Genomic DNA, 27,500 nt, shown 5'->3' on the forward strand with positions numbered 1-27,500 from the left:
AGAAAAGAAAAAAGCACCCTTTAGAGATTGGTTAGAAAGAGGTATTACTGCCAGCATGGATTAGTGGCTTAGCATTGAACTCAGAAATCAAAGTTCACGTTGTTACTCAAATATGAAATCATGAGTGCATACCCTCCAAGTGTCCCTATTTTCCAGGGACAGTCCCAGAATTATGAAAACCATCCCAGCTTCCGATTTGATCCTGGAATGTCCTATTTCACCACCACCAGTGCTGAGCTCGGGGAGGATGAGTGGGTGCTTGTCCTCAACGGCGGTGGCTGTGAGGGGGCATCCCATTTCTTCTCCATGGCCACCACTGCTGGCCTCCTCCATCAGGCAGCTCATAGTGGCTGCTGGAGAGTAGGTGAGGAGGAGAAGAAAAGGCAGCCACCACTGAGACCCAGCCCCACTTGGCTCCAGTATGCAGTCATGGACAAGGGCTGTCCTGGGTGTGAAGAAAGGGGGAGCAGAGAAGACTGCAAGGAGTCTTGATATTTTTTTAATGATTTGTGTGTCCACGTCTAATCTTGCCCCTTTCTAAAAAGTATTTATTAGTGTGTGATTTTCTTTTTGTAAATCTACAATGGAATAGAATAGAATAGAATAGAATAGAATAGAATAGAATAGAATAGAATAGAATAGAATAGAATAGAATATGGATTAATGGGTTTTTTCAAGACAGTGGAAGGTGTGCGTTCCATTGGAGTAGTGGTGGTGAAAATGCTCGTTTTTGTTGTTTTACAAAAAACTGAGGGTGGAGGAGGATCATGTGTGCATGACAAAAGTCCCTATTTCCATCTGAGGAATGTTGGAGGGTATGTGAGTGGTTTGGGGAAAGTCACTGTCTTGCAGGCTCAGAGGCCTGTATGTTAACAGGACCCCTGGTGGTGGCAGTGATGCACTATGTTTAGGCAAGCAAGCAGTGGCCTGGTATGGAATTAAACTCCTTTGCACCAGGCTGTACAGCACCCCAACAAGCAGGCCCCTTCCTTAAGAATCTTATTCAGATCTCCCCACTTGCATCTTGTCACAGTAAAAGTCAATAATATTCATGGCCGCTGTGATCCAAGCAGATGTGAAAGGTAAGTCAAGACCGATGTAGGAGGGTGTCAGCAGAAAGGAGAAAATCAAACCGTTTTTGTCTCTCTTGTTTCCGGAACATAATTATAAACTGCCGCGATGGTTGTGAGAGTTGCTTCTTCCCCCTCCTGAGCTTGACAATGCAATGGAGAGTGGGTGGGTTGAAGGAATTTGGAGGAGTGCAGGGCAGAGGGAGAATAGGGGAACACGAATGGCAGCTTCCAGAGCAACAGCTTGCAAAAAAAAAAATGACTGTTATGAACTGAAAATATGGAAACAGCTGCTGAGCACAGTGCAACTGTTGTGACGTGGGGTTTGTGATTTCAGCTCTCTTGACATAATATGCTGGAGACAGTTCTCTAGTAACACTTCTTTATTAACGCAACAAGACTGAAACTTGAGGAGGGGAGAGCTACATTTATAGGGACAGGGAACAAGCTAGAAAGGATACATTTTGGAGGGAACAATATCAGGCAATCACAGTCCTGCCTTTTGGAGGCAACCAATAAGACAGAGGATCCAAATACAGCAGCTTAAATGAACCAATAGTAGCTGTACCCTCTGGAACCAAAAGGCAGTTACTTTACCCTAATGCAAATACAGACAATAATAATACAGATATAAAATCCTTTGACTCAATACACAACACCCCTCCCCCCCTAGTGAGCACAGCAGACGTAATCTCTCAGGTACTGTGGGGTCCTACAACTTCTACTTGATCTCCTGACAACAGGTGTTGCCGGTTCTGGATTGGGTGTCACCTGTGGTAGGGGGGCTGCTATAGGGGTTTTGTCAGGAACAGATGGAGTCCCAGACATCTCAGGGTCCCCTACCTGTACCTCGTCATCCTGAGGACTAGCAGACCCTGGTTCATTTGCTGAAGCCCCTAGTGATTGCACCTCTGGGCCATTTTCACTCTGGTCTTGCAGCTCTGCGTCGTTAGCCAGGGATGAATTATCAGACTCCTCCCTGCTGAGCGCCCAGCGCCTCAGCTGATCTATATGTCTCTTCCAAACGTGCCCATTTTCCAAGGTCACATAATAGGACACAGGTCCACTAGCCCGGGTGACCACACCAGCCACCCACCGCGAACCTCATGAATAGTTCCTCACCCAGACCAGATCTTCAGGGGCGAAATACCTTGTTGTGTCAGTCTCAGCCTGGGGGTTTGCTCTTGAATTACGGTTTGGCATTTTATCCGGGTGGACATAATCCAGCACCGTTACCAATCTTCTACCCAAGAGCAGCTCAGCTGGCGACTTGCCCGTCGCAGTACATGGCGTCGCATGCTGCAAAAATAACATTCGCGCGATGCGAGCTGACCAGTTACCCTCCATTAAGCGCGCAATGGATTCTTTGGCTGTTCTTACCATGCGCTCCGCCTGCCCATTGGAGGATGGGTGAAAGGGCGCGGATGTGACCCCTCTTATGAAGTTATCAGCCAAGAATGCCTTGAATTCTTGGGATACAAAAGCTGCCCCATTATCTGATACAATGGTCTCAGGTAACCCGTGGGTTGCAAACAGCTGCCTCAACACCTTGATTACGGCAGCTGATGCCATGCTAGGGACCATCACCACTTCTAACCATTTGGAATATGCATCGACGATAACCAAAAAGACCTTCCCCTGGAATGGCCCAGCAAAATCTAAGTGCAGCCGGCTCCAGGGAGATCTGGACTGCTCCCACCAGTGAACTGGTGCTCTGGCCACTTCTGGCCGCACCTCTTGGCATGCCTTGCATGTTCGTACCCATTGTTCTATGTTCTGGTCCATTCCAGGCCACCACACATAACATCGGGCTAGCGACTTCATCCTGACCATTCCCGGGTGTCCCATGTGAAGCGTCTCAAGAACCATGTTTCTCAGTGGTGCTGGGATGATCACCCTATCTCCCCACAGGAGACAACCCTTATGCATGGATAACTCGTGCTGCCTTGTCGCATAAGGCCTGAATTTGTCTTCATGCGGACCACCTGGCCACCCCCTCCCCACCCAAGTGAGCACACGGGAGAGAACAGCATCTTTCCTCGTTTTCTCAGCAATATCAGTAGCCGTTACAGGAGCCCCCGGAAGTGTTTCCAGCATCATTATGTGCTCCGCTGGAGCAGGATCCTCATTGCTCCCGCCAGGAAGGGGCAATCGACTCAGCGCATCAGCGTGGCACAACCGTTTCCCCGGCACATGGGTCAAGGTGTACTGGAACCCGTTCAGGAATATAGACCAACGCAACATTCTGGGGGAGAGAATTTGTGGCGTTTGTTCGGGTTGAACAACCCCAACAGTGGTTTGTGGTCCGTTTCAATGGAGAAATGACGACCGTACACATAATCATGGAACTTTTTGATTCCTGCCACAATTGCAAGCGCCTCTTTGTCAATTTGAGCATAGTTGCGCTCTGTGGGCGACAACGTACGGGAATAGAAAGAGATGGGCTTTTCCGACCCATCCAGTTCCGTATGACTCAGCACCGCCCCCAGGCCGTATTGAGAGGCATCACATGCCAAGACCAGCGGCTTCGATTCATCATAATGAGCAAGGACGCTCTTGCTACTCAGCATTCCTCGCAAGGAGTCAAAAGCCTTCTGCTGCTCCTGCCCCCATCGCCACACATTCTTTTTCTGCAACAGTCTATGTAATGGTTCAGTTACCAAAGCTTTCTGGGGTAAGAACGAATGATAAAAGTTAATAAGTCCCAGGAATGACTGCAACTCCGTCTTGTTCTGTGGTCGTGGTGCCTCGATGATGGCCTTAACCTTAGCATCTGTGGGGTGGATGCCTGATGCATCAATTTTAAACCCCAAGAATTCCACAGTTGGCACCCCAAAACTGCATTTTTCCTTTTTTAGTTGCAACCCCACCTCCTTGAACTTGAGCAACACTGCACGGACACGCGCAACCAGTTCCTGTGGGTCTTTTCCAGCAATCAAAACGTCATCAAAAAATGGCAAGACCCCCGGCAGACCTCTTAACAGGCGTTCCATGAGCCCTTGAAAAATCCCTGGGGCCACACAAACTCCAAATTGTAATCTGTTGACTCTGAACGCCCCTTTATGTGTGACAATAGTCTGTGCTTCCGCTGATTGTGGGGTTACTGGCAGCTGTTGGCAAGCTTGTGCCAGGTCAATTTTGGCGAACACCTTGCCCCCAGCCAGTTTAGCCAACAGATGTGATACGACTGGAATGGGGTATGAATTTCCCCTGAGTGCCTTATTGATAGTACATTTGTAATCAGCATAGATCCTAACTTCCCCATTTGCTTTAAGGGGTGTGACGATTGGAGTCTCCCACTTAGCGGAGTCCACGGGTGAGAGAACTCCCTGCTTGACCAATTTATCCAGCTCTGCTTCGATCTTGGGTTGCAGTGCAAATGGCACTCGCCTTGGTTTGAGTCGGATTGGGGCCACCCCAGGATCCAATTCGAAGTCAACTGGGGGCCCTTTATAACAACCCAGTTTTCCATTAAAGAGACCAGCAAATTCTTTGTATAATGCCTCGCTCATCTCGGGGCAGGTTTGGATTGAATTAAGCCCTGATATACTCAGTCCCAGGGCAGGAAACCAGTCAGTGCCCAAGAGACTGGGGCGACTGCCCTTCGCAATCACCAGTTTGAGTACTGCCTGTTTGTCCCGGAACTGTACTCTCACGGCACACATTCCCATGACATGGATGCGGCCCGCTGAGTATGACTGCAAAGTTGCCGGGAAGGGCTCCAGAGGGGGCAACTTACCCCTGGGGAAGAATGTCCTCGTGGTCTGGTCCGATACAATAGTGAATCCAGATCCGGAGTCCACCTCCATGTCGCACAGCTGACCCTCAATCTTCACCTTGACGTGTGCCTTGCCTTGCGCTGGAAACTGCACGACCCTCCCGTTGATCTCCGTTACGTAGTTGCAGTCCTTTAGAACATGGTTTGCTGTGGCCAATCTGCGATGCTCCAGTCTAGGTGCTCTTGTCGCTCCCAACGCCGCCGATCTACAGACCCTGGCGATGTGACCTGTCTTTCCGCACGTCCGGCACATAGCATCCCGGAAACGACAACTCTTCTGCTCATGGTTTCCGCCACAACCAGGGCACCTGCCTCGGTGATCTTTGTGCACTGTGCAGGCCTGACGCACTGACTCGACCCCATGAACTGGGCTCTGGCTCGGAGTAGCCTCTAGCTCGTCCATGGCATGCGCAACTTTTCTATCTGTGGCTTAGGGGCCCTGCGACTGGCATCAAGCTCCTCTCTTTCATAATTCTCCGTGGCGGTGGCCTCCTTCAAGGCTGAAGCAAGGGTAACCTCTTCTTTAGCCACGATGCGTCTTCTGGCTTTCTTGCTGCTCAGACCACCGACAAACCGATCCAGGAGAGTCTCTTCCAGATCTTGGAAGTCGCAGTGCTGAGCAAGCTTCCGCAGTTCAGCTAGAAATGCAGATACAGACTCCCCAGCACGCTGCTGCCTCTTATGAAACTCCATCCGCCGGGCCATCTTGGTCTCAGTAGGCGCTAAATGGCTTGTTAGGCAGGCAAGAATATCTTTGAGAGATGTCTCACTTAGCTTCACTGGGACAAGCAATGCCTTGGCCAGCTTGAAGGTCTCAGGCCCACAGTAGCTCAGGAATGTGGCCCTTCTTTTGCTGGCATCGGTGATCCCTTGAGCCACTGCGAAGAACTCGAAGCGTTCGATGTAGTCTTCCCACGTGTGGGGCTCTGATGGCTGGAAGGGCTCCAATACCCTTGGACTCTCCATTGTCCTGTGGGCAGGGTCGTCTTCTCAGCCGGCCAGTGAGTCTTGTTCTTAGCTACAATCCGGACTCTGAGGCAGGGCTGCGTTTAACCGCTCCTCAGCATTCCGGATCCCACCTTCGTCGCCATTTGTTGTGACGTGGGGTTTGTGATTTCAGCTCTCTTGACATAATATGCTGGAGACAGTTCTCTAGTAACACTTCTTTATTAACGCAACAAGACTGAAACTTGAGGAGGGGAGAGCTACATTTATAGGGACAGGGAACAAGCTAGAAAGGATACATTTTGGAGGGAACAATATCAGGCAATCACAGTCCTGCCTTTTGGAGGCAACCAATAAGACAGAGGATCCAAATACAGCAGCTTAAATGAACCAATAGTAGCTGTACCCTCTGGAACCAAAAGGCAGTTACTTTAGCCTAATGCAAATACAGACAATAATAATACAGATATAAAATCGTTTGACTCAATACACAACAGCAACATCTTCAAAGATTTGTGCAGGCAGGGCTAGGCTCCTTAGGGGAAAGAGCGTTCGGGAGTTGGAAATGCCCTTAGGTGCAGGATTTCTTTCTTTTTTTAAAAAAAAAAGGGGGGGGGAGAATTAAAATGTTCATACCTCACCCTTCCTTACAAACCAGAACCATTAAATACAATAAAAGGCTGTTAATGGTTCTCATCAAACAATGTAACCCTTCCTCTCCTGTCATAATATCCTCTCCACACAGACACACAAAAGAAACTACAGCAAGGATCCAAAGGAGATGCTTGTAGAAAATGTTGGTTTTATCACCTGGGCAGAGTATAAAGTTAGATTACGATCACAATTAATATTATTCATGTAGTGCCAAAAATGTGCGGGGTTCTTTCCTAAGTAATCAGGGCAGGCTCTACGGTTGTGCCGCAAGGAGGGTTACAATCTAAAATCTGATACAGGAGAAGACCAGAGGGAGTGAGGGTAGCAAGGAAGGAATATGCATTTTGTTCAGCTGGCATCCAACTTGCTGCTTAGGAAGAGAGGATGAGTACATTAACTAGAGGTATCTGCTAAAATGATCAGCAGTGAGGCTTCATAAAATAATCGTAACATTTAAAATAATCAGCGCTGTATCTCAAAAATGCCATGGTGCGCCCGTAGCAGCAAAATCAGATGCCTTCATCTGCCCTACCTGCAATAAAACATGTCTCTCCCTGATTTGGTCTCTACAGCAGATGCTGTAACTCTCCCAATGGTTTGGTTTTACCCCTGAAGGCACAATCTTCCATTGTCTCCCGAGACAGACAGATGCCGACAACAAATCCTAGAACTGAGTTAATATCTTTTTGCTGAACGAGAGTAGCACACATTGCATACAAACATATATTTATTGTGTGGTTCCCGTTCCCAGAGTTGGAGGTGCAGGGGCAGGAATGGTACCCAGGGCCCCTCACCCTCAAGGGTGGAACATTCCAGTTGAGACATTCGGCCAGGGTGTAACAAGAAGGGGGCTTCAGGTAATTATGCAAGCCACCCACCCCCTGGGCCTCTGAGAATCTTTTAAAAGAGCATGTTCTTATCACAGTCAAAGTGAAGGAAGTGATATTGTTGCACACCACACCAATCTGAGCAGTATGAGATTCCAGGGGTTCTGGGCGCATACCCAGGCTTCGTGTTTCCTTCAGAATGAGGCACAGCAGAGACTGTGGTTTCTTTAGGGTATATGGTTTATTTACACATGTATACAAACTGAGTCTGTGATGGAGGGGCTCACAGCATTAACGCCCGTGTGGCTCTGTCTCTCTATTTCCAGCCTGCAGTTTTTGCATCCAGCTTCTAGTTCCCACAACTCAACTCTCAACTCTGGCCTTATGTCTTTCTAACTAACAGACAGTTGAGGGAGGGAGGCCCACCCATTCCCCCTCTGCCACAGAGCCACTGTTACCCTATAAGGACCTATACTTAGGGGGCCGTTACCAGGCTGGCCTGGCTATTCCAGCAATGGAATCCTTGCTGGTTCCAGGAATTAGAAGTTGCGCTCAGGCATACAGCCTACCCTGTCCCCAACTCACAACAATATGTTTCTATTCAGAAGTTTGAATTCAGGAGTTAAAATATTGAGTAGGTGTATGATTCCCATGTCTAGGATTGCCTTACAATAATTTTCTAGGGGTCCGAGGAAAAATCTAGTTGGGCAGAATCTAAGAGGAGGCTCCCTCTGATTCTTTGGTTTTTTAAAACTAGATTTTGAACTAGTGGAGCATGTCTCACTCATTCACTCACTCCTCACATTTTGCTTCATTCCCTCCACCTCCCCAATTTTCTAATAGGCTATTCATCTCCTCTTTTTTTAAAATAGAAAATGAGGTTTTAAAATGTTGGACTCCATGGTATATTTCCACATATTTCCTCCCCCACATGCCATGTTTATTATGTCTCAGTAGAAATGGCGATGGGCCTTCCTTGAATAATGGCTTTTTACAGCCAAGGCCCTTCATGAATGACAACCCAGACATTTGTTATTCTGAATAGCTTGTACGTGCAGTGCTAAATGTAGTAACTTTGATACAAGTCTGGGTGAAGGATTTATGGTTTGTTTTCTGTTTTAATTAAAAGAGCACTGAAGCATCCTGCTAGAGTTAAGAGGGTGATACGGGCTTTGGATGGAGATCTAAAGGAAAAAGTATGTCATTTCTGTTTCTTGAATGTGCCCCTTTAATTGTAATCGGCCACAAGCCAGGTAACCTATTAAACCCTTTGCCCCTTGCACTGCAAGAGGATAAGAGCATGTAAAATCCAGTAACTCTTTAACTAGGAGACCAAGCATTACTTCAGTTCAACAACAAATACTCTTTTGTTTCTTTGGCTCAAAGTTGCCGACCAGAGTATCTGCTTCACAGCCCACAGTACCTGAAAGAGCATTAGCTCTGCCAAAGAGAGACCGAGATACAACCTACCTCTTCCCCTTGCTTGGTGACCCTTCCTCTGGAGATCCTTGTACTCAACTTGTATTTCTTACTTGTCCCTCACAAGACAAAAATACAAACAATACCGAGTTTCTTATCTCCAGATTTTGGAGTGTTTTCAGCAGCCCTTATGGCTTAGCTAACGTAACCCTGTGGGGTGCCTGAAATATAGCCCTTTTCAGCCCTTGAGTCTGGAGTGTTTGGTCAGTGGAGATTAACATTTGGATGAATTCTGTCAGAAAAGGAAATGAGAGTGGAAATAGCCACAGTTTGCATGTTCAGTTTGCATGTATTTGTAACGTCAAATACAAGAGGTATTCACTATCTTTCTTTTTTTTTAAAGTCCACAAATGCCTCCTAAGCTGATGCTCTAAACCACTACACTGATAAACTAGCCTGCTTCCCCCCATTCTTTAACTTTGCACACGCACCCTGGAAAAAGTGCTGTGGACAGCCATGTATGCCGCAGCTCCAGAGACAAGGAAGTGACTGAGACTGAAGCTTACAGGTCATCCTGGCCTAGGGCTGTGAAGCCAGAGCCAGATATGAGAAAATAAGGGTGGAATTGGGTTCAGGTTTGGGTTAAGCTCTATTTAACTAGATGTGACTTAGTTTTGAGCAGAAATGTATAGAACTGTGCTAAAAATCACTCGTTTGCATATCACTCAAGAATTATACTCTTGTCTCCTCTTTTAAGATACCCATCTTAGGTAAGAGGAACAACTTTCTTCCCTTTTTTCTCCTCTCTGTTTAGAAATAACTCTAGTTTGTTGTTGTTGTTCAGCTTGTTGGCTTTCCCCTTTCTTATTCCAGGAATCATTGCAGGGATTGGGGGAAGATGAGCTAGAGGCATTGCACACTGCTTTAGACCATTCTCTTTCCTCACCTTTCCCACTGAGCCTCTTGGGCTTGCCGATCAGAAGGTCGGCGGTTCAAATCCCCACAACGAGGTGAGCTCCCGTTGCTCTGTCCCAGCTTCTGCCAACCTAGCAGTTCGAAAGCATACCAGTGCAAGTACTGCTGTGGCAGGAAGGTAAACGGCGCTTCCGTGCGCTCTGGCTTCTGTCACAGTATTCCGTTGGCAACATGACTCTGAAAGCTGTCTGCGGGCAAATGCCGGCTCCCTCGGCCTGAAAGCGAGATGAGCGCCGCAGCCCCGTAGTCGCCTTTGACTGGACTTAACCATCCAGGAGTCCTTTATCATTTTACCTTGCTACCAATACAACACCAGGTCCCATAGATCCTTCCAAAACAAGAGGCTGCTGGGAGGGAAAGTCTGGCTAGCCAACGTGGTAGCTTCTAGTTGTTGCTGGACTCCACATCCTATCAGCCCAAGCCATCCGGGCCAGTAGTCAGGGATGATAGGAGTTGTAGTCCAACAACATCTGGAGGGCATAGCTGTCAACGTTTTCCCTTTTTAAAGGGAAATTCCCTTATTCAGAATAGGATTCCTCACAAGAGAAGGGAAAAGTTGACAGCTATGCTGGAGGGCACCACAGTGGCTGTCCCTGTTGTAATATGTTCCATATGTTCTCCAGGTGGCTTACAAAACAGTAAAAGATATGCATAATAGAAAATTAACATAGCATTCCAAATCAAAATAAAAGTGTCAGTAATAATCATGACTGTCAAAGATTATTATTTTTTACTCATTTAAGGTGCAGGGTTTTTTTTTAAAAAAACAGGCAGGCATAGCAACCAGGAGGCCAGCTGAACTGGGAACACAATAGGCTGGGGATGAATGGAAGTTCTTTTTGCACCAAAATACCAACAAAAATATCCTCCTAAGCCTGCTATTTGCACTGGGTATAAAGGTCTCATGGATGCCAATTTGTCCTCATCTCTGCTTAGAACAGTGGTTTGACCAAAGCTACCTAATGTTTTTATGACTTGAAGTTAGATTTGAACTGGGGACTTCCCAGTTGATACTCAAAGCCACTACACAACATCATCTCTCAAAAACTGACTAGATTATCTCACTGATAACAAGAAGAGTTTTGATTTTAGCCTGCATACATCAACCAGACACATGCATATTAAAAGTATTTGCCTACAACTGTAGAAATACATGGGTCTCATATTTGAAACAGAACGACTATGGATTTCCAGAGGTGTTTTCAGAGTATGTAAAACTTCCCCGCATGTTGGAAATCTGCTTACAGCAGCAAATACATGAGAACCTAACGATGAAAGAGAATGGCCTCTTAAAATGGAACTGTTTCACTCACACTGTGAGTCAAAATGAGAAAGCACACAGAGCTGCGGAAAGTGAAGAAGGTGTTCAATAAAGTTATTCAAATCATTAAAAAAAGGACTTCGTGTGTGAAAAATTAAAAACAAAACACTAGACCTAAACAAGACGTGAGATGGCTGCTGTGTTAAGTTTCTTGAGAACAAGATCTGAAAAGTAGGTAAGGGAATATCAGGGTAGGTCCCTCTTCTGTTCATCTAAGCTTCCAAGTTATCCAGAACTCTTCGTTGGGCTACCTCACCTGCCTACTTACATCTTTACCCAAGATTTGCCTCCAGCAAGTACCAGTTACATCAACAGGATTTACTTCCAGGTCATAGTGTCGTAAGATCTGGGTGCCAGCTACTTTCTAATTTTGCCTGATAAGGGATTCTGTGCAGGATCAAAATTCCCATTCTCTTACCACCCCTTTTATATATTGTGGATAGTGTTCAACATAGCACTAAATCTCTCAGAGATTTCTCCTTGCATAATGGAACTTTCTCCATTATTATTATTATTATTATTAACTGCCCTTCATCTGAAGATCACAGGGTGGTTCACAACATAAAAACACACCTCTCTTCCCTCATGCACCCCCTAAATCTGTTTGTGGGGGTCCTCCAACCCTCCAGAGCAGATTTGGGGGTGTGGGTATGCAGTGGGAGAAAGAGAAGGGAACTTCCTGTTTCACTAATAGTAAACCAATGAAGCACACAACTGTTTCATTGAACCCTGCTCACAATTCATTAAATCTAATATATGTTTTTTAAAATTAAAACAGAGGGCCAGTTCAATACATGGTGGTCTTCGCCCAGCAGATGCAGAAGCAACTATGTGTCTCCTCTGACAACTATAGAATCCATTATTCTGACTTTTCTTGTCAAAATTAGGCTTGTTTGCAAAGAGTAGTAAGGCCAACTCTGTTTTTATAGGTGCTATTTTGGTTAGCTGAGAGCTCACCATAGGTTCAAATATATATACAGTAGCAATGAGTCAGGAGACTATGGAAACTTCAGGGTAGAATTGTCTCTTTTCCATTCTTATCTCATTGGCATCCAGTAGCAAGCCAGGTAGAATCTTCTACACATAGGAATGGGTAAATCTGTCAGTTTGGTTTCTCTTAGTTTTTCATTTTTCCATTCTTAAGTTCAGTTCCACATCAGCTTGAAAATTATTAAGAAATAAGTCCTAATGAAAATTCAGTGTTTTAGCGTGAATTTCTCCTACTATACACATATTTGTGCAATTCTGCCTACTATACACATTTTGGCAAAGCAATTTTCACTATGCATCTTTATACACACTTCATTCCAGTACATGCATTTTTGGACACGTTACTTGGCTAGAGAAGCGCTTTGCAAAATTCGGATAAGTGAATTTAAATAGCTGTGTTACTGTTTGTGCATTGTTTTGGAAAGTGCAGATTAGGCAGATGAATTGAATTTGTTTCCCTACACTGTCACCCCTTGGAAAGACATCCATCAGGGACTGATTTGAATGAGGCACATGCTTAGACATCATATGCAGATGTCTGGTCATGACTATACCATCATATTAAAAAAGCATAATAAGCATTTGAAAAATAAGCCCACTTTGCCAAATCCCCGCATACTGAACTGACTGTAGTTACTAACCCCAAGTTAAGCATATTATGTTCTATGAACCAGGCATGTTCATGTTATACTGAGTACTGGAGCCGAGGGGGATTCTGGGACAAACTTTTTACAGTGTTTGAAAGCAAGAATATATTATATTACCATATGATCCAAGGCATTCTCCCTGCAGAAAAACACAAAAAGTTATTTAATGAACTCTGACCGAAGAATTTAAACATGGCACCATAAGCTCAGGTTTCGCTTCCTAAAAGAGAAACCAAATACAGAAGTGAAGACTTTTGAAATAAAACACAGGCTTATGGTGGAAGGAGCAGAGTTGTAGCCACATCCTGACTGCTCATGCTGTTTATAACCGGTGAAAGTCCCTCTAAAATTAACCTCCCACTGACATAACCCAAGCGTTATTAATTTTGCAACATCAATAACTGACATTCCTTCTCCCTTCTTCCCGGTTGCTCTTCTTATCTAGAGTCACAGAGTTTTTAAACAGAAAGGGAATACCCTTTCTCACCTGGTCTGTCATTCTTTTTGCATAAATCATATGTCACATTGACACACAGGAGACACTATAATACACAAAACACATGTTGCTATAGATCCAGCTGGTAGTAAATAAGAGCTCCAAGAATGTTTAGAGTTTAATGACACAGAAGCACACTTGGTTATATGCCAATGGTTTAAAAACGGGGGGGGGGGGGAATTATTATTGTTATTAAATATCTTATCAAAAAATCACTCAGTTGCAGATTTTAAAGAAATTCTGAAAATTGACATTTATATTAAAACTGACATTTAATATAAGGGCCACTTTCTGAAAGGAGCCCAGCAGTTTCCATGTCTAAATTCTCTAACGAAACTGACAGTGGAGTAAAGGCACATAAGTAGTGTTATGTACTGAAGTTCTCACCCTGGGCCAGCAAGGGGATACTGTAAATAGTTATGCAAATGAAGGATCGAAAGTGACGTTCAGTGATTGGATAGTTTTAGAAAGTTGTTACAGTAACGTGGTAATAGAGCTCTATATAAGCAGGCTGACTGAGCCCTTCAGTTCAGTTCTGTCCTGGCCTGTGAATAAATAAGAGCTGTTTGAAGAATCGCTGTGTCGTCTGATATGTTCACCCACAACTTAACAAGTAGTGCTTCCACTGATAATGCAGATCAACATTCACTTTAGTTGGGAACCAATTTGGCAGTTTAAGACTTCTCAGAGGGGGATCAGCACACCACTGGCCTTCCACAGTGTCAGTAGCAAACAGCAAACCTCCGGATGTTTCTCCCAGTGAACTTCCAGTGCAGCCCTTCCGCCAGGGATGAAAGGAGAAACAGACTCTTAATTCCTGGGCTTGGCATTTGAGCAGCTGCGGCTGCAGGAATAAGAACTGGAGAACTGGAGCAGGGACACACATGGTTCAAGGAATGGTAGGATGCCAGGTCTTGAGCCAGCCCAGATTTAGGATAACTTCTTCTTTGGCAGGGCATCTGTTCCCTTCACACGACAAGATTCATCTAGTGAAGCTTTCCCAATCAAATTCTTGATTTTTTTGTGTAGATATTAAAGACATAGCAGAAAAGTTAGTACCCTTACACTAGGCATGTCCAAAGTCCAGCCTGGAGGCCAAATCCAGCCCCCTGGTCAATTTAATCTCCCCCCCAAACAATTATGAGTGCCTGCTGTTCGGCTTGTTCTGCCCAGGAGTCAATGCATTGGCAGAGAGCTGTAGCTCTCCAGCATCGACCCTTGAAACTGCCCACCTGCGCCCTGTTCTGTTTTCTGGCTGCTGGCCGGCTTGCACAGGCATCCTGCATGTGGCTCTCTATCGTGGCCACTGTGCAGCTCGCTCTCCCGCCTGCCTACAGGCTCTTGCAAGGGCTCGCCATGCGAGTTGCTTTCATGCCCACAGGCGCTCTCGCCTGTTTATCTACCCCTCAACAACTTTGGGGTAAAATCCTTAAAAGAAGCCCAATGACTTTGACCGGCCCTCATGCATGTTCACTTCATCAAATCTGGCCCTCTTTGAAAACCCTCTTTGAAAAAAGTTTGGACACCACTGCCTTACACTGATCATGGGCTAGATTCAACTAAGTTGTTGCACTAGTGGAGGCAGCACAAACAAACTTTTCCTTCCCTTCCCCCCAGCACCCCCCAAAAAAATCTCAGGAAGGTCAGGAGAACCCCCAGAAGAGCAGCTGGGGGTGGGGAGAAGAGTGGGGATTGTTCAGTAAAGGTAAAGGACCCCTGAACAGTTACGTCCAGTCAAAAACGACTATGGGGTGTGGCAATCATCTTGCTTCATGCCGAGGGAGACGGCGTTTGTTCACAGACAGCTTTCTGAGTCATGTGGCCAGCATGACTAAACCGCTTCTGGTGCAATGGGACACCATGCCGAGTGCCAGAGTGCACGGAAACGCCATTTACCTTCCCGCCGCAGCGGTACCTATTTATCTACTTGCACTGACATGCTTTCGAACTGCAAGGTTGGCAGGAGCTGAGACAGAGCAACGGGAGCTCACCCTGCCGTGTGGATTCGAACCGCCGACCTTCCAATCAGCAAGCCCAAGAAGCTCAGTGGTTTAGACCACAGCGCCACCCAGTATAAGAAATGCTTACACTGATTGTATTAGCATGGCATTGAATTCCATCCAATGAACAGGATTCAGCTCAGTTTTTCTCAGAGTAGTTCCATTTAAGTCTATTAATGTTACTCTGAGTAAAATTTGGCCGAATACCACCCAATAATAATACAGTGGTGCCTCGGGTTACATATGCTTCAGGTTACAGACCCGTCAGGTTACAGACTCCGCTAACCCAGAAATATTACTTCAGGTTAAGAACTTTGCTTCAGGGTGAGAACAGAAATCGTGCTCCAGTGGCGCGGCGGCAGCAGGAGGCCCCATTAGCTAAAGTGGTGCTTCAGGTTAAGAACAGTTTCAGGTTAAGAACAGACCTCCAGAACGAATTAAGTTCTTAACCCGAGGTACCACTGTATCAACATATAGGGTGGCATTCAACAATATGTTACGGTGATCATTCTGTTGGGGCAAGCATTGGAATTGCGCCCCAACCTCTCCACATGCCGTTCTGGGCATCCAGCCCCACCCCACTTACAAAACCCTCGGGTTAGGGGATCCTGTAGAGCAGATTTGGGGGTGGGGTGGCAGAGCTACAGAGGAGAGGAAAGAGACGTCCACTCACACAACATTGGATATCAGCTATGGGTACCAGTGCTTCCCACCCTCTTCATCCTACATTTTGAAACATCTAAAGGAATGAGGAGTAGATCAATTCTAAGAAATATAAAGAAATTAATGAGCTCTTCATCATCGTTTTGCTCAGGCCTTGAATCAAAAGCTTTGAATCAAAAGCTTGATGGCTTCAGATCCCTGTGAAAGCTTGGTTACTTTCTCAATAAACACATGGTTGAGTTTCAAGAAGAGAAAGTCTCTGTCTCACATGGAAACTTAACTTGAAAAGTACTACTATTCACAGGGGACTTGAGTTTATTTCTGTGCAAATGTGTGCAGGAAATACATACCCAAACAGTGGCTGCAGGAGGAAGTCTAAGCCAAAAACTCCACTGCAAACAATTGCCCATTGTACAGGTGAACTATTTGAAATGAACTCTGTGAATCTGAAGTCATTCAGTGTCTTCTTAAGCTTTGAGAAAGAACTCTTGTCACTGGGTTTTCAGCGTGCCATAAAGAAAGAGACAAAACAGGTCCAACCTGGTCTATCTTGTGTGATCTGTGAGTCATTCTTGTAAATCTTATTAGTCTGCTTCAAAAGACTCTTAACATCTAATAATGAACAACAAAGAAGGGGAAGGAAAGCAGCAGAACACACCATCTTCTCTGCTATCACTTATCATGAGCTCATTTTGTCCTGGTTATCAATTATACCGCCAGAAGTTCAGTCTCCATTTAATTGACTTGATTCAGCTTTCTTAACATAGGTCTGCAAGATGCTTTATCAGTGGTCTCACCTAGCAACTGTTTCCCAGCAAAGAAAATATGCCCTCCCTGACTAACACTTCTCTGTGGATTGAAGTACACCTGATAATTTTAATTAGCCGGTTTAGAAAATGCTGAACTCTCTTGATGCACCGCTTAGGCACTCCCCTGTTTCCTCCAGGGGTCAGCCAAGCCAGTGGACTGGGCTGAACATGAAGGTGAATCTGTAACCTTTTGGTGATGAGGAAGTCAAGCTGGCCGGTCACACAGCTTGGGTCTTCCTGCCTGTGGCTTACAAGGTTGCAACCCAGAAATCCCACCTGCCTCTTTAACAACTCAGCAGTCACAAAAAGAGGATGCAGCTGCAGCTTTCCCTCCCACAGTGCCATTGCGCATCCTCCTACCTGCAACTAGAGCAAGGAGGACTCTGGTTTTGCCTCACAGCCGGGAGGGGTGGTACCGCAGCTGCATCCTCTTCTGCTGCGTTGAAATCTTTAAAGCGACAGGCAGATCTCCAGTTTACAAGCTGCCACCCTATGACAGGCTGTCTTCCAGCTTCTCTTAAGTGATCCATGAAAATTATGCCTTAGAAAAAGGTGATTCACCTTCAATAGACTCACCTGCTCTCTAGCCAGACTACGAGAGGGCTACATTGCTTTTATGAGCTGGGTAAAAAGAATAAATCCCACTAGACGCAGCTTCTGTAAAAGCTGCAGCATTGCAATGCAGCAAACCAAATGCATCTTACCCTCTTGAGACACATCATGTTGTTGCTGCCTGCCTGGGACTGTAAAAACAAAGAAGGGGGAAAGGGCAGGTCACAGTACCTTGGCTCATTGGTGAATCACAGGCCTTGCGTTTCCTCTTTCAATGTTTTTCTTCTTCTGGCTTTCATCAGTTCCTTTCATCTTCTTCTGTATGCCTTACCTTGCGAGGCAGAGCCAGGTTAATCTATTTTACACTGCAAAACTAAAAATTACAAAATGTTCTCAAGTTTTGCAGTCACTTTTGCACAACAACAGGCCTCTGTCGGTGTAAAATGAGAACGTTCATTTTAAGCACATCAGCAGATTGTATCGCTTTAGATAGAGCACGTTGTATTACAACTCTTAACTACTTCCATTTCTTTATCTCAATTCTGTGCCTACAGCATTCTTGCTGAATAATCATAAATATACATTCAAACGTAGAGGTCCTGACAACATACAAGCATTCAAAAGCAGTTGTGTTGTTTTTTTTTAAAAAACCCTATAACACACATTCCCTGTAACATTACTTATAATTTGTGTTTGCCATCATGGAGTTCATCTTCTTACAGAGTGTGTTACACACTTTTTCAATTCTTTGCTGATCTACCATGACAACAGATAATAATCATAGGGTTGTTTGGCCGAGTAAAATCTGAAAGCCAGTTCTTGCACTAGAACAGAATCCTATTTTAACTCCCCGAGATACCATGATGCCCTGTATCTAACGTTCACCACACTTGAGGTTATACATCTCAAACTATGTGTCTTAAAATGTAAAGCAGACCAAGAATTGCCAGGGCAGGTGTGAGCTCTATCACCACCTCTCTCTCAGTTTTTGGGAGTTAAGTAGTCATCAGGCAGGGAAGTGACAACCTAGGCTTTTGCTGTCAGTGCACTGCAAGCAACTGTTGATATGCACCCACCAATCAAGTGTACAGAGTTCTGTCTGTCACATGCAGCTTCTCCAGTGACCCTTCCTATGTGTCAGACAGGGCCATAGGCATCCTTGCCACCTTCTCAAGCCCCTTACCTTTTCTACCCCAAAAAGCCCATTGTGGGATGCTATTGTGCCACCTCAAGGCTTTCGACCTGGCATCTCACTGCCATGCTGTAGGGTTCAGGGCTGCTTTCCAGCTTTGGAGGAAGGAACTGATCCTGAGGCAAAGGTCTGGTGGCTGCTCTGGGGGCCTGGTGCTGGATTCTACACTCTGCTGCAGGCTATCAGCAGAGCATAATGCCAGGGTGTATGCCAGCTTCCACGAGTTGTTTAGCCTAACCTACATACGCCTGCACAAAACGGTGCATTTCTGGTACACTGCCAATGTTTTGTTCTGGGCCGTGGGTATTAATGCCTTGCGTACATAACTACTATTTTACTCTCCGATGAAAACAAACCAAGCCCACAAACCAACAAACCAAACAACGTTATTGTCAGACACCTTTTTCTCATATAGCCACCCAACCCTTATTACAATAACAATAATTATTACTACGTACTCCCTTGTTATTATGCACTGGTACAGGTAGCTTTTTTCCCACACATTAGTAGCTTTGCAGAGCTCCCATGAGTCACTTAGGAGTCTTTCTCAATGTCCCAGGACTAATTGTATGTGTTCTCTTGAAAGTTGCAGCTACTTTAAAGTAAGAGGTGCAGATAACACATCTCTTACATCATGTCTCCATCATTTTAATGTGGCTTGTGTCTGGCTTAGTCACCCACTTGTGCCATGAAAACTTGTGCCATGACTTGTGCCATGACCCACACAAACAGAATAAAAAACATGGGCTGTGTATCGGGGGCAACCCACCCGTAGCCAAATATTAAAATGAAGATGGAGATCTTGACTTTTTTCCAGTGTGTGTAGACATTTTCACCCCGAGTAAATTGAATGGGCATGAAGCAACTTGTTTGTGGGCATTGGTCATGCGGTGTGTCTATTCAGTAATGGCATTGCACAAATGAGGGTACAGAATGGAGCATCCTGAGAATTACGGCTTTTGTTATTAACGAAAATTTAGAAGGGAGTTTCAAGGATCCTTAAAGCTGCAAAAACAGGTTTCAGTGCATGTGAGCAACACCTGGTGAAACATCAGAGATCATGATGGGTGAATTGTCCTCATAGCACATTGAAAGATACCATTAAGCCACTCTCCATTCATTCATTCATGCATGCAGGGAAGAAAATGACTGCACAGACTTTATTAAGCCATAAGCATTTCCTTAATCTGTCTCTCTTAAAATACTGTACCAAGGTTTCATCTTGAGAAGAGGGCATGCATACAATAAATAAATTATGAAGGAGTAGTACAAACCCAAGTTCTATGCATCTGCAAGTAGTTCTCTTTCTAAACAGAGTAAATTTGGTTTAATTTGGACAGGGTTTCATAAGGCTCCTCTCTGATCTCACAGCTTCCTCACTGCCAAATGTCAAAATCCTGCTCCAAATCCTGGAGGCAGTTCTAGACCTAGTAAAATATACATAGTTTGAAAATATTTAAACATTGGCAAAACTGACAAGTTCTTTCACTTGCCTTCTTGGAAATTGCTGCAGCGTTCTTGCTGATGTTTTAAAGAGCGCCTCTTGCTGGCAAGGAGATCTAGTGTGGAAAATTTCGGCACAAGCAGGATACAATTTTGTCAGGATGGAATGTCCTATGGCACCATAAAGCCACCGCTGCATTTTAGGTTTATGAATATAGGCTCAAAATTATATCGTGCCTCTTCTCCAAGGAACTCAGGTCAGCATATTTGGAATAACCCTATTTCATCCTCACGACGACTTCATCCTTTTTATAATTTTTGCTCAGTTGTATTTCATGGAGTAATGAATCATCAAGTGATAAATGAGTGGAAGAGCTCAAAATTACTACCACTATCTTACTGACTTTTCTAACACAACTGCACAGCTTGATTTTACCAAACATTGTTAGCTTGCTTGGAGTTTTGCAGTGAATTTTGGGGCCTGAGTATGATAAACTTTCTGGGTTTGGGCAAAGCATTTTTAATGTTGTTTCCAATATTTCTAGTCACTCTCAGAACTCAAACCCAGCTCTGGTTCTTCTGTCACAAAGCACCAATCTAAACCCTCCCTTTATATCAGGGGTCATCAACCTAAGGCCCGTGGGCCGGATGCGGCCCAATCGCCTTCTCAGTCCGGCCCACGGACAGTCCGGGAATCAGCATGTTTTTACATGAGTAGAATGTGTCCCTTTATTTAAAATGCATCTCTGGGTTATTTGCGGGGCATAGGAATTAGTTCATCCCCCCCCCCCCAAAAAAAATATATAGTCCGGCCCACCACATGGTCTGAGGGATGGTGGACTGGCCCATGGCTGAAAAAGGTTGCCGACCCCTGCTTTATACATAAAGATATAACTGTCATGTTGCTTGCCACAACCCATTTAGAGATCTCCTTCCACTGGAAAGGCTGAAAAGAACCAATTCTGACAGGATGGCAAAGGAAAATTTGGGACCTGGCTCTTTCCAAGCATCTACCACAACACACAAGGGCTGTTCAAGGCCAAAGAAAACATGCTCATTTTTATACGATATGATTCCCATGACGTAAACAGAAGTGATGTTAATGTAAGACCTCAGGCCACCCTGTCCTGACATTGTTGTGTTGCTTGGAGTTTTCCACTGAGTTTGGGGATCTGAGTGACAGCCCTTGCACACATAAGCTGTAGAGTAGCCTACAAACAGCTTATAGCCATGTTGGCAACACACCCAAGCAATGGTCATGCAGCAGTGTGAAGCATGGATGGAGTTGTCGTTTTCAGCATCCCTCTGAGTTTCTCATTTTTCAAAACTTAGGTTCAGTTTGCTGTATTTCTGCATCAGTTTGCAATTTTTAAAAGAGTAATCAAAAAAGTTCATCAGCATTTTAGTATTTATTTCTCCTAATAAACATATTTTTGTAAACAATTTTGCACAATATAATTCATTTTATTGTTTATTTCCAGTAATATTTGCATTTTTATGCACACTTGCCCTGAATATATGCTTTCTGAAGACTTTTTTGTTGTTGCTGGAGAATTGCATTATGACATCTGGAGAAGCACAAAATTCAAAAGGTACGTGCATTTTTAGTTTGTTTATTGTTTCAGGAAGTGTGAATTTAACCCCTCACCCTGTCTGAAGCAGAATCATAGTGGGACCTATAAAAGTAGGGGAGTAAGTTCATTGGCAACAGCTCTGTGTCCCCTAATCATTCCTCCTCACTCGCCATACTGAGATGATCTCAACACTCCGAAGTGCACTTGTTGAAAAGCAAAAAACAGAAGGTGGCGCTGGAGGAATTGAGCTTGTGCCACACCTTCAATCTGTTTCTTTTTCTAAAATGACCTATTTTATTGTTCTTGTGGATTATCAAAAGCACTTACGCAGCCCTGTGAACTTGTGTAGGGCTTGACAAACAGATAAGACAAGCTCCCTGACCTGAAGCTTTTATGGTTTAAGTAAGAGCAAGACAAACACAAGATAACACATGGGGACAACAACACTGGCAGAGCAGGGTGTAAGGATTATTAGCAGAGAGGGAAAGGGTGTGTTTTGAGGAGAGAACCGGAGAGGGGGCGGCTATGAGATGAAGATATCAGAACTAGTGGCGCAGCTATACAGCTACTAACACATTGGCAAAGCTCAGCAGTGTCCCGTATGATTTCAAATTGGATGGGAGACTGCATGTTGAGATTCCTGCATTGCAGGGGGTTGGACTACATGAGCCTTGAGGTCCCTTCCAGCTCTACAATTCTATGATTTTATGAAGTGCAGGAGGCACAGAGCAGGATTCCTCAGAATTGCCCGTCTTATGCTCAATGGAGTGGGTGTAAAAATGCATAAACACTTCAGAGTTGGGAAAGCGCAACACTTTATTTAGTATTTAGTAACACTTCACAGAAATCCACAGGTAAAGAAAGATAGGCCTTTGCTTCCCAAATTACAGCCTAATTTTGACAGCCAGGAAGACAACTGTGAAAGGTGCATATGACAAAGGCAACCAGAAATGTGTAGGACAAGTTGCATGTCTTGGGCATGTGAGCCAGGTGGGAGGGATTGGTCTGTATGCATGTCCTTCCCACCTCTCTTCTCAGGCCTAGGTCATACATGATTTTGTGGTCATTCCACCAGCACAGCAGCAGTGTATCCCTGGACCCAACAAAAAGTAATATCATGAGCTTGGGGTGTTACGTTGTATGCCAAACCCCTCTAATCCCTGGATCCAGCAAGTGTTAAAAACTAATCAAGCCTCCAAATTCCTGGAATAGCCAAGATAGCTTCCTGGTTAGGTGAGAGGGGATTAAGGGACTTGATGTGAGATGGCAAATGAATGGGACACCCCTCCCTCAACAGAAAAAGTCAGAGCTGAAGGCAGAGAGTTGGAGTGATGTGAGCTAGAGGAACAGCAGAAAACTGGAAGACAGGGAGACAGAGCAATGTTTGATGTTTGCTTGAATCCAAAGCTGCAGCTATGGGAGAAACAAGACCTTTTGGGGATGTTAATGCTGTGAACCCCTCCATCACAAGCTTAGGTTGTATATATGTGTAAATAAACCATATATCATAAAGACACCAGAGTCTCCACTGTGTCTCATTTCCTTTTTTTTAAAAAAAGAAATAATGTTTATTAACCGACCAATCAAATCACATCACATCACATAAATTCCGAATTACAAAGCCGAATTTTAATTTTTTTGTTGGGGGTACCCATATTTCAAGTTCTGAAGGGGATTCCAATCATCTTCTTACTGCTGCGTTAATATCCACAAATCTGTCCAAATAATGTTCATATTTCTATCCAGTCCTATCTTGCTGTTCCCACGTCTCATCTTATTCATATATTTTTCTTTTTTCTTTGTGATCTCTTCCTTAAGGAAGTAAACACCAGTTATAATCCTGTGTGAATTTTTCCGTTCGTCCAATCACCATATCGCGATTGTTTCCATATATCATCACTTCCATAAATAAAAGCACTCTTTCCATCATTAATCTTCGCAAATCTGTCGCCTTCTTTTAGTCCTCTGAAGAGGCTCGCCCGCAATATGAAAGCAGATCCATTCCTCCTCCCAGACATAAGTCTTTCGACAGAACTTGCCAAAATGGCGATGCTGTTTTTTACTGCATCATCCCAAAGCTCTTATACTTTCCACAATCTCCTTAAAACATGCTTTTGGTTAGAAAATTATCTCCACACAGTCTTAAATCATCAGCTTAGGTCATTTAAGCGGCATTTCTGACGTGGGGGGGGGATTCTTGGTTAATCACATAGAAAAAAGAAAGGAAAGTTCCCCCCCCATCCAGTCCCGTTGCCAACATACCGAACCTTGGTGTGTCTTCTCATGATATATTCCTGTTTATCCGACCCGTCTTCTTTATCAGAGATCTCTTCAAATAGCAATCTTTACTCCCCATTCTTCCTTGAAATATGTGCATTAGCTTCCTCCTAATTGTTTCTTTTGAAGTTGCTGCAGCTAGAGGCGCGGATCAGAGACAGCGCCCAGGAGAGCCAAGGTCCACACAAGGGCTTTCTGCCTAGTGCCCCCACCCCCTCGAGTTCGGGGGTGGTATAGGGCACAGCAGGCAAGGGCAGTCCCCCCCCCACTCGCTTGGGGGGGGGGAGGCTGCTTACTCCCATCACAGCCTCTTAATTACCTTGTGTGGGTCGGAGAGCTGTTATTGTCGGCCATATTCCAATGCGCCCCTAGTGGCACCCCCCACTGTGTCTCATTTCCAAAAGGAAACGCAAACCCTGGGTACCCCTGGAATCTCACACCGCTCAGAGATTGGGGTGACATGAACAGTTAGTATAGGATTGCTCAGTAGGATAATTTTAAAAAAAGAGGAAGGAAAGAGTACCCTGGCCAACTCTTGATCATTCAATGTGCTATTGTTGTTGCTCATTATACAATAAGACATGGAATGAAGCAGAGGCTTGGATTTGAAGTACAGTGGTACCTCGGGTTACAAGCACTTCAGGTTACAGACTCTGCTAAACTGGAAGTAGTACCTTGGGTTAAGAACTTTACCTCATGATGAGAACAGAAATAGTGCGCCAGCAGCGCAGCGGCAGTGGGAGGCTCCTTTAGCTAAAGTGGTACCTCAGGTTAAAAACGGACCTCCAGAATGAAGTAAGTTCATAACCAGAGTTGCAACTGTAGCCCAGAGTACCTAAAGACCTCAAACTGGACCTGCCCCCATGTTCTGAACACCTGACTATGCCAAGGTTGCAGAATTCAGCTTGCAGAATTCTACAGACACTCTCTTGCCTTGCCTTCCATCCGCCTTTCCATTCTTCACACCTTTATTACAAGAGCACATCAGCTTTGTGCAACAACAGCTGCCCCCACAAAGCCAGAACACACAGGCACAAGAGATTAGAGGGGAGACCTCTATTTTAAAGGAGCCCCCCCCTTCAGCTAGTGTGATTACCACAACTCATTAGTTTTGCTTTTCCTGTTTTTAAATACCCCGCCATCCTTTCAAGCTTTTGCAGGAGAAGACATTCACCTACCTTCCTACTTTGGTTGCTGGTCCAAACAACCCTGCAACTATACTCTGATGCAGTTCCACAGGCATTATTCTGACCCAGCCTTGAGCCACTTTCAGGTGGGCCTCTGTGCCACATCCTGCCCAGTGCCTCATCATTTGACTGCTCCATCCCCATGCCATACAATTTAAGCCTTTTGGTTAGACTGATGCCATTTCTTTAAAAAAAATATGCTGTGCGTATACATGTCCCTTTGAAAACAAGAGACACACACAGTGTCCTCAGAGCAGCATCCACTTTTCTACATCAGCATCCTTCAATGCAAATGTTATTAAAACAGCATTTCTGTCTTTTATGCATACATACCAAAAGTGAGAGAGAGAGACTAAAGTGTGTTTTAAGTGGAACGTGTGAAATAAGTCTTGGGATTTATTAGTTTCTAGTTGGTCCCAGATATAAGTCTCTCAAGATGACAGGAAAGATCTAAGCGTCTCCCTTTTGAAATAAAAAGAGCATTCTCTTGGGAACACACATGCCATTGGGAAATACTGATAGATGCAACATGTGCAGTTAGATGTAAGACGGTATTGCAATCCGTTCAGTTCACTGGTTACAGGAGGAGAAGCAGCCTAACTGGTAATTACTGTGGGTTTGGCTTTTGCAGGATGAAGCTAAAATGAAACTGGAAACGTTCTCATAGGTACTTTCCATCAGTGATTTGCTAACTGAAGAAACAGCGTGAGAATTAATGGAGATACATATAGGAAAGACACAGTAGAAGTGGGGTCTGAGGGAATGAATTGTAGAAATTAGTGTGGATTGTTAAAATATTGAGTTAATATCCAAAGAAAACTGGCTTAGGAAGCATTTTGATACAGAAAATGAGAGGCTCTTCTGTGCTATTTGCAAGAGAGAGGATGGTGGAAAGTGTAAGCACTGCAAAACAGACTTCTTTGATGCTACATCAACCTACTTCCTCTTCAGCAGCCAAAGAAGTGGTTATTGGTAAAAACAAGTTGAAAAGTTAGTTCAACATCCTACTCTATAGACACATTACACATTACTTGCATTTATATTTCCAGTGGAAACCTTAATGTGCCATTTACGTTCTGTTTATGTACAGGACAGCATATCAAAATGACACCACCGTATTTTCCAGTTATCTTGAGACTGCCACCACCATAGTGAGTTTCACAATACTGCTATATTACCCCTTGCCCAGGAAATCAAAGTATTCAGCAACCATTACAGTGTTTCACAAAATAACTGAACCCAAAGTGCTTCATGTACATTTGCCTTGATCCAACAGGAGGTGACAGAGGAGACACAAACAGGTGCTGCATGTCACAGCCCAGAATAACTAAGGAGATAGTACAAGAATACTTGGCTAGTTTAGATGTATTCAAGTCTCCAGGGCCAGATGAACTGCATCCAAGAATATTAAAAGAACTGGCAGATGTGATCTCAGAACCACTGGCAGTCATCTTTGAGAATTCCTGGAGAACAGGCGAAGTCCCAGCAGACTGGAGGAGGGCAAATGTTGTCCCTTTTTTCAAAAGGGGAAAAGATAGGACCCAAATAATTACCGCCCAGTCAGTCTGACATCAATACCAGGGAAGATTCTGGAGCAGATCATTAAGCAAACAGTCTGTGAGCACCTAGAAAGGAATACTGTGATCACCAATAGTCAGCATGGATTTCTGAAAAATAAGTCATGTCAGACTAACCTGATCTCGTTTTTTGACAGAATTACAAGCCTGGTAGATGAAGGGAACACAGTGGATGTAGCCTACCTTGATTTCAGCAAGGCATTTGACAAGGTGCCCCATGATATTCTTGTAAAGAAGCTGGTAAAATGCGGACTTGACTATGCTACCACTCAGTGGATTTGTAACTGGCTGACTGACCGAACCCAAAGGGTGCTCATCAATGGTTCCTCTTCATCCTGGAGAAGAGTGACTAGTGGGGTGCCACAGGGTTCTGTCTTGGGCCCGGTCTTATTCAACATCTTTATCAACGACTTGGATGATGGACTCAAGGGCATCCTGATTAAATTTGCAGATGACACCAAACTGGGAGGGGTGGCTAACACCCCAGAGGACAGGATCACACTTCAAAACAACCTTGACAGATTAGAGAACTGGGCCAAAACAAACAAGATGAATTTTAATAGGGAGAAATGTAAAGTATTGCACTTGGGCAAAAAAATGAGAGGCACAAATACAAGATGGGTGACACCTGGCTTGAGAGCAGTACATGTGAAAAGGATCTAGGAGTTTTGGTTGACCACAAACTTGACATGAGCCAACAGTGTGACGCGGCAGCTAAAAAAGCCAATGCAATTCTGGGCTGCATCAATAGGAGTATTGCATCTAGATCAAGGGAAGTAATAGTGCCACTGTATTCTGCTCTGGTCAGACCTCACCTGGAGTACTGTGTCCAGTTCTGGACACCACAGTTCAAGAAGGACACTGACAAACTGGAACATGTCCAGAGGAGGGCAACCAAAATGGTCAAAGGCCTGGAAACGATGCCTTATGAGGAACAGCTAAGGGAGCTGGGCATGTTTAGCCTGGAGAAGAGGAGGTTAAGGGGTGATATGATAGCCATGTTCAAATATATAAAAGGATGTCACATAGAGGAGGGAGAAAGGTTGTTTTCTGCTGCTCCAGAGAAGCGGACACGGAGCAATGGTTCCAAACTACAAGAAAAAA

General features: G+C 44.6%; 2 long non-coding RNA genes across 5 annotated transcripts in view; one reads left to right on the forward strand and one right to left on the reverse strand.

Moving 5' to 3' along the window:
- Positions 1-27,500, reverse strand: part of LOC309345805 — a 35,697-nt gene that overhangs the window by 1,296 nt on the left and 6,901 nt on the right. Inside the window, exons 2-5 of one of the 3 annotated variants that reach the window (XR_014158367.1) lie at positions 17,378-17,519; positions 16,136-16,279; positions 13,104-13,168; positions 133-350 (exon numbers count right to left, since the gene is read on the reverse strand). This is a non-coding gene — a long non-coding RNA (uncharacterized lncRNA). The other 2 variants (XR_014158369.1, XR_014158368.1) reach the window with 2 other exon arrangements.
- LOC309345817 lies at positions 348-26,133 on the forward strand. Of its 2 annotated transcripts, XR_014158372.1 has the most exons (5): positions 348-1,082; positions 8,404-8,470; positions 21,263-21,373; positions 25,910-25,970; positions 26,096-26,133. It is a non-coding gene; the product is annotated as an uncharacterized lncRNA (long non-coding RNA). The 2 variants fall into 2 exon arrangements; XR_014158373.1 differs by having other exon boundaries at positions 25,910-26,127.

This window comes from Podarcis erhardii (genome assembly GCF_964252035.2).
Source record: "Podarcis erhardii genome assembly, chromosome: 1".
NCBI lineage: Eukaryota > Metazoa > Chordata > Lepidosauria > Squamata > Lacertidae > Podarcis > Podarcis erhardii.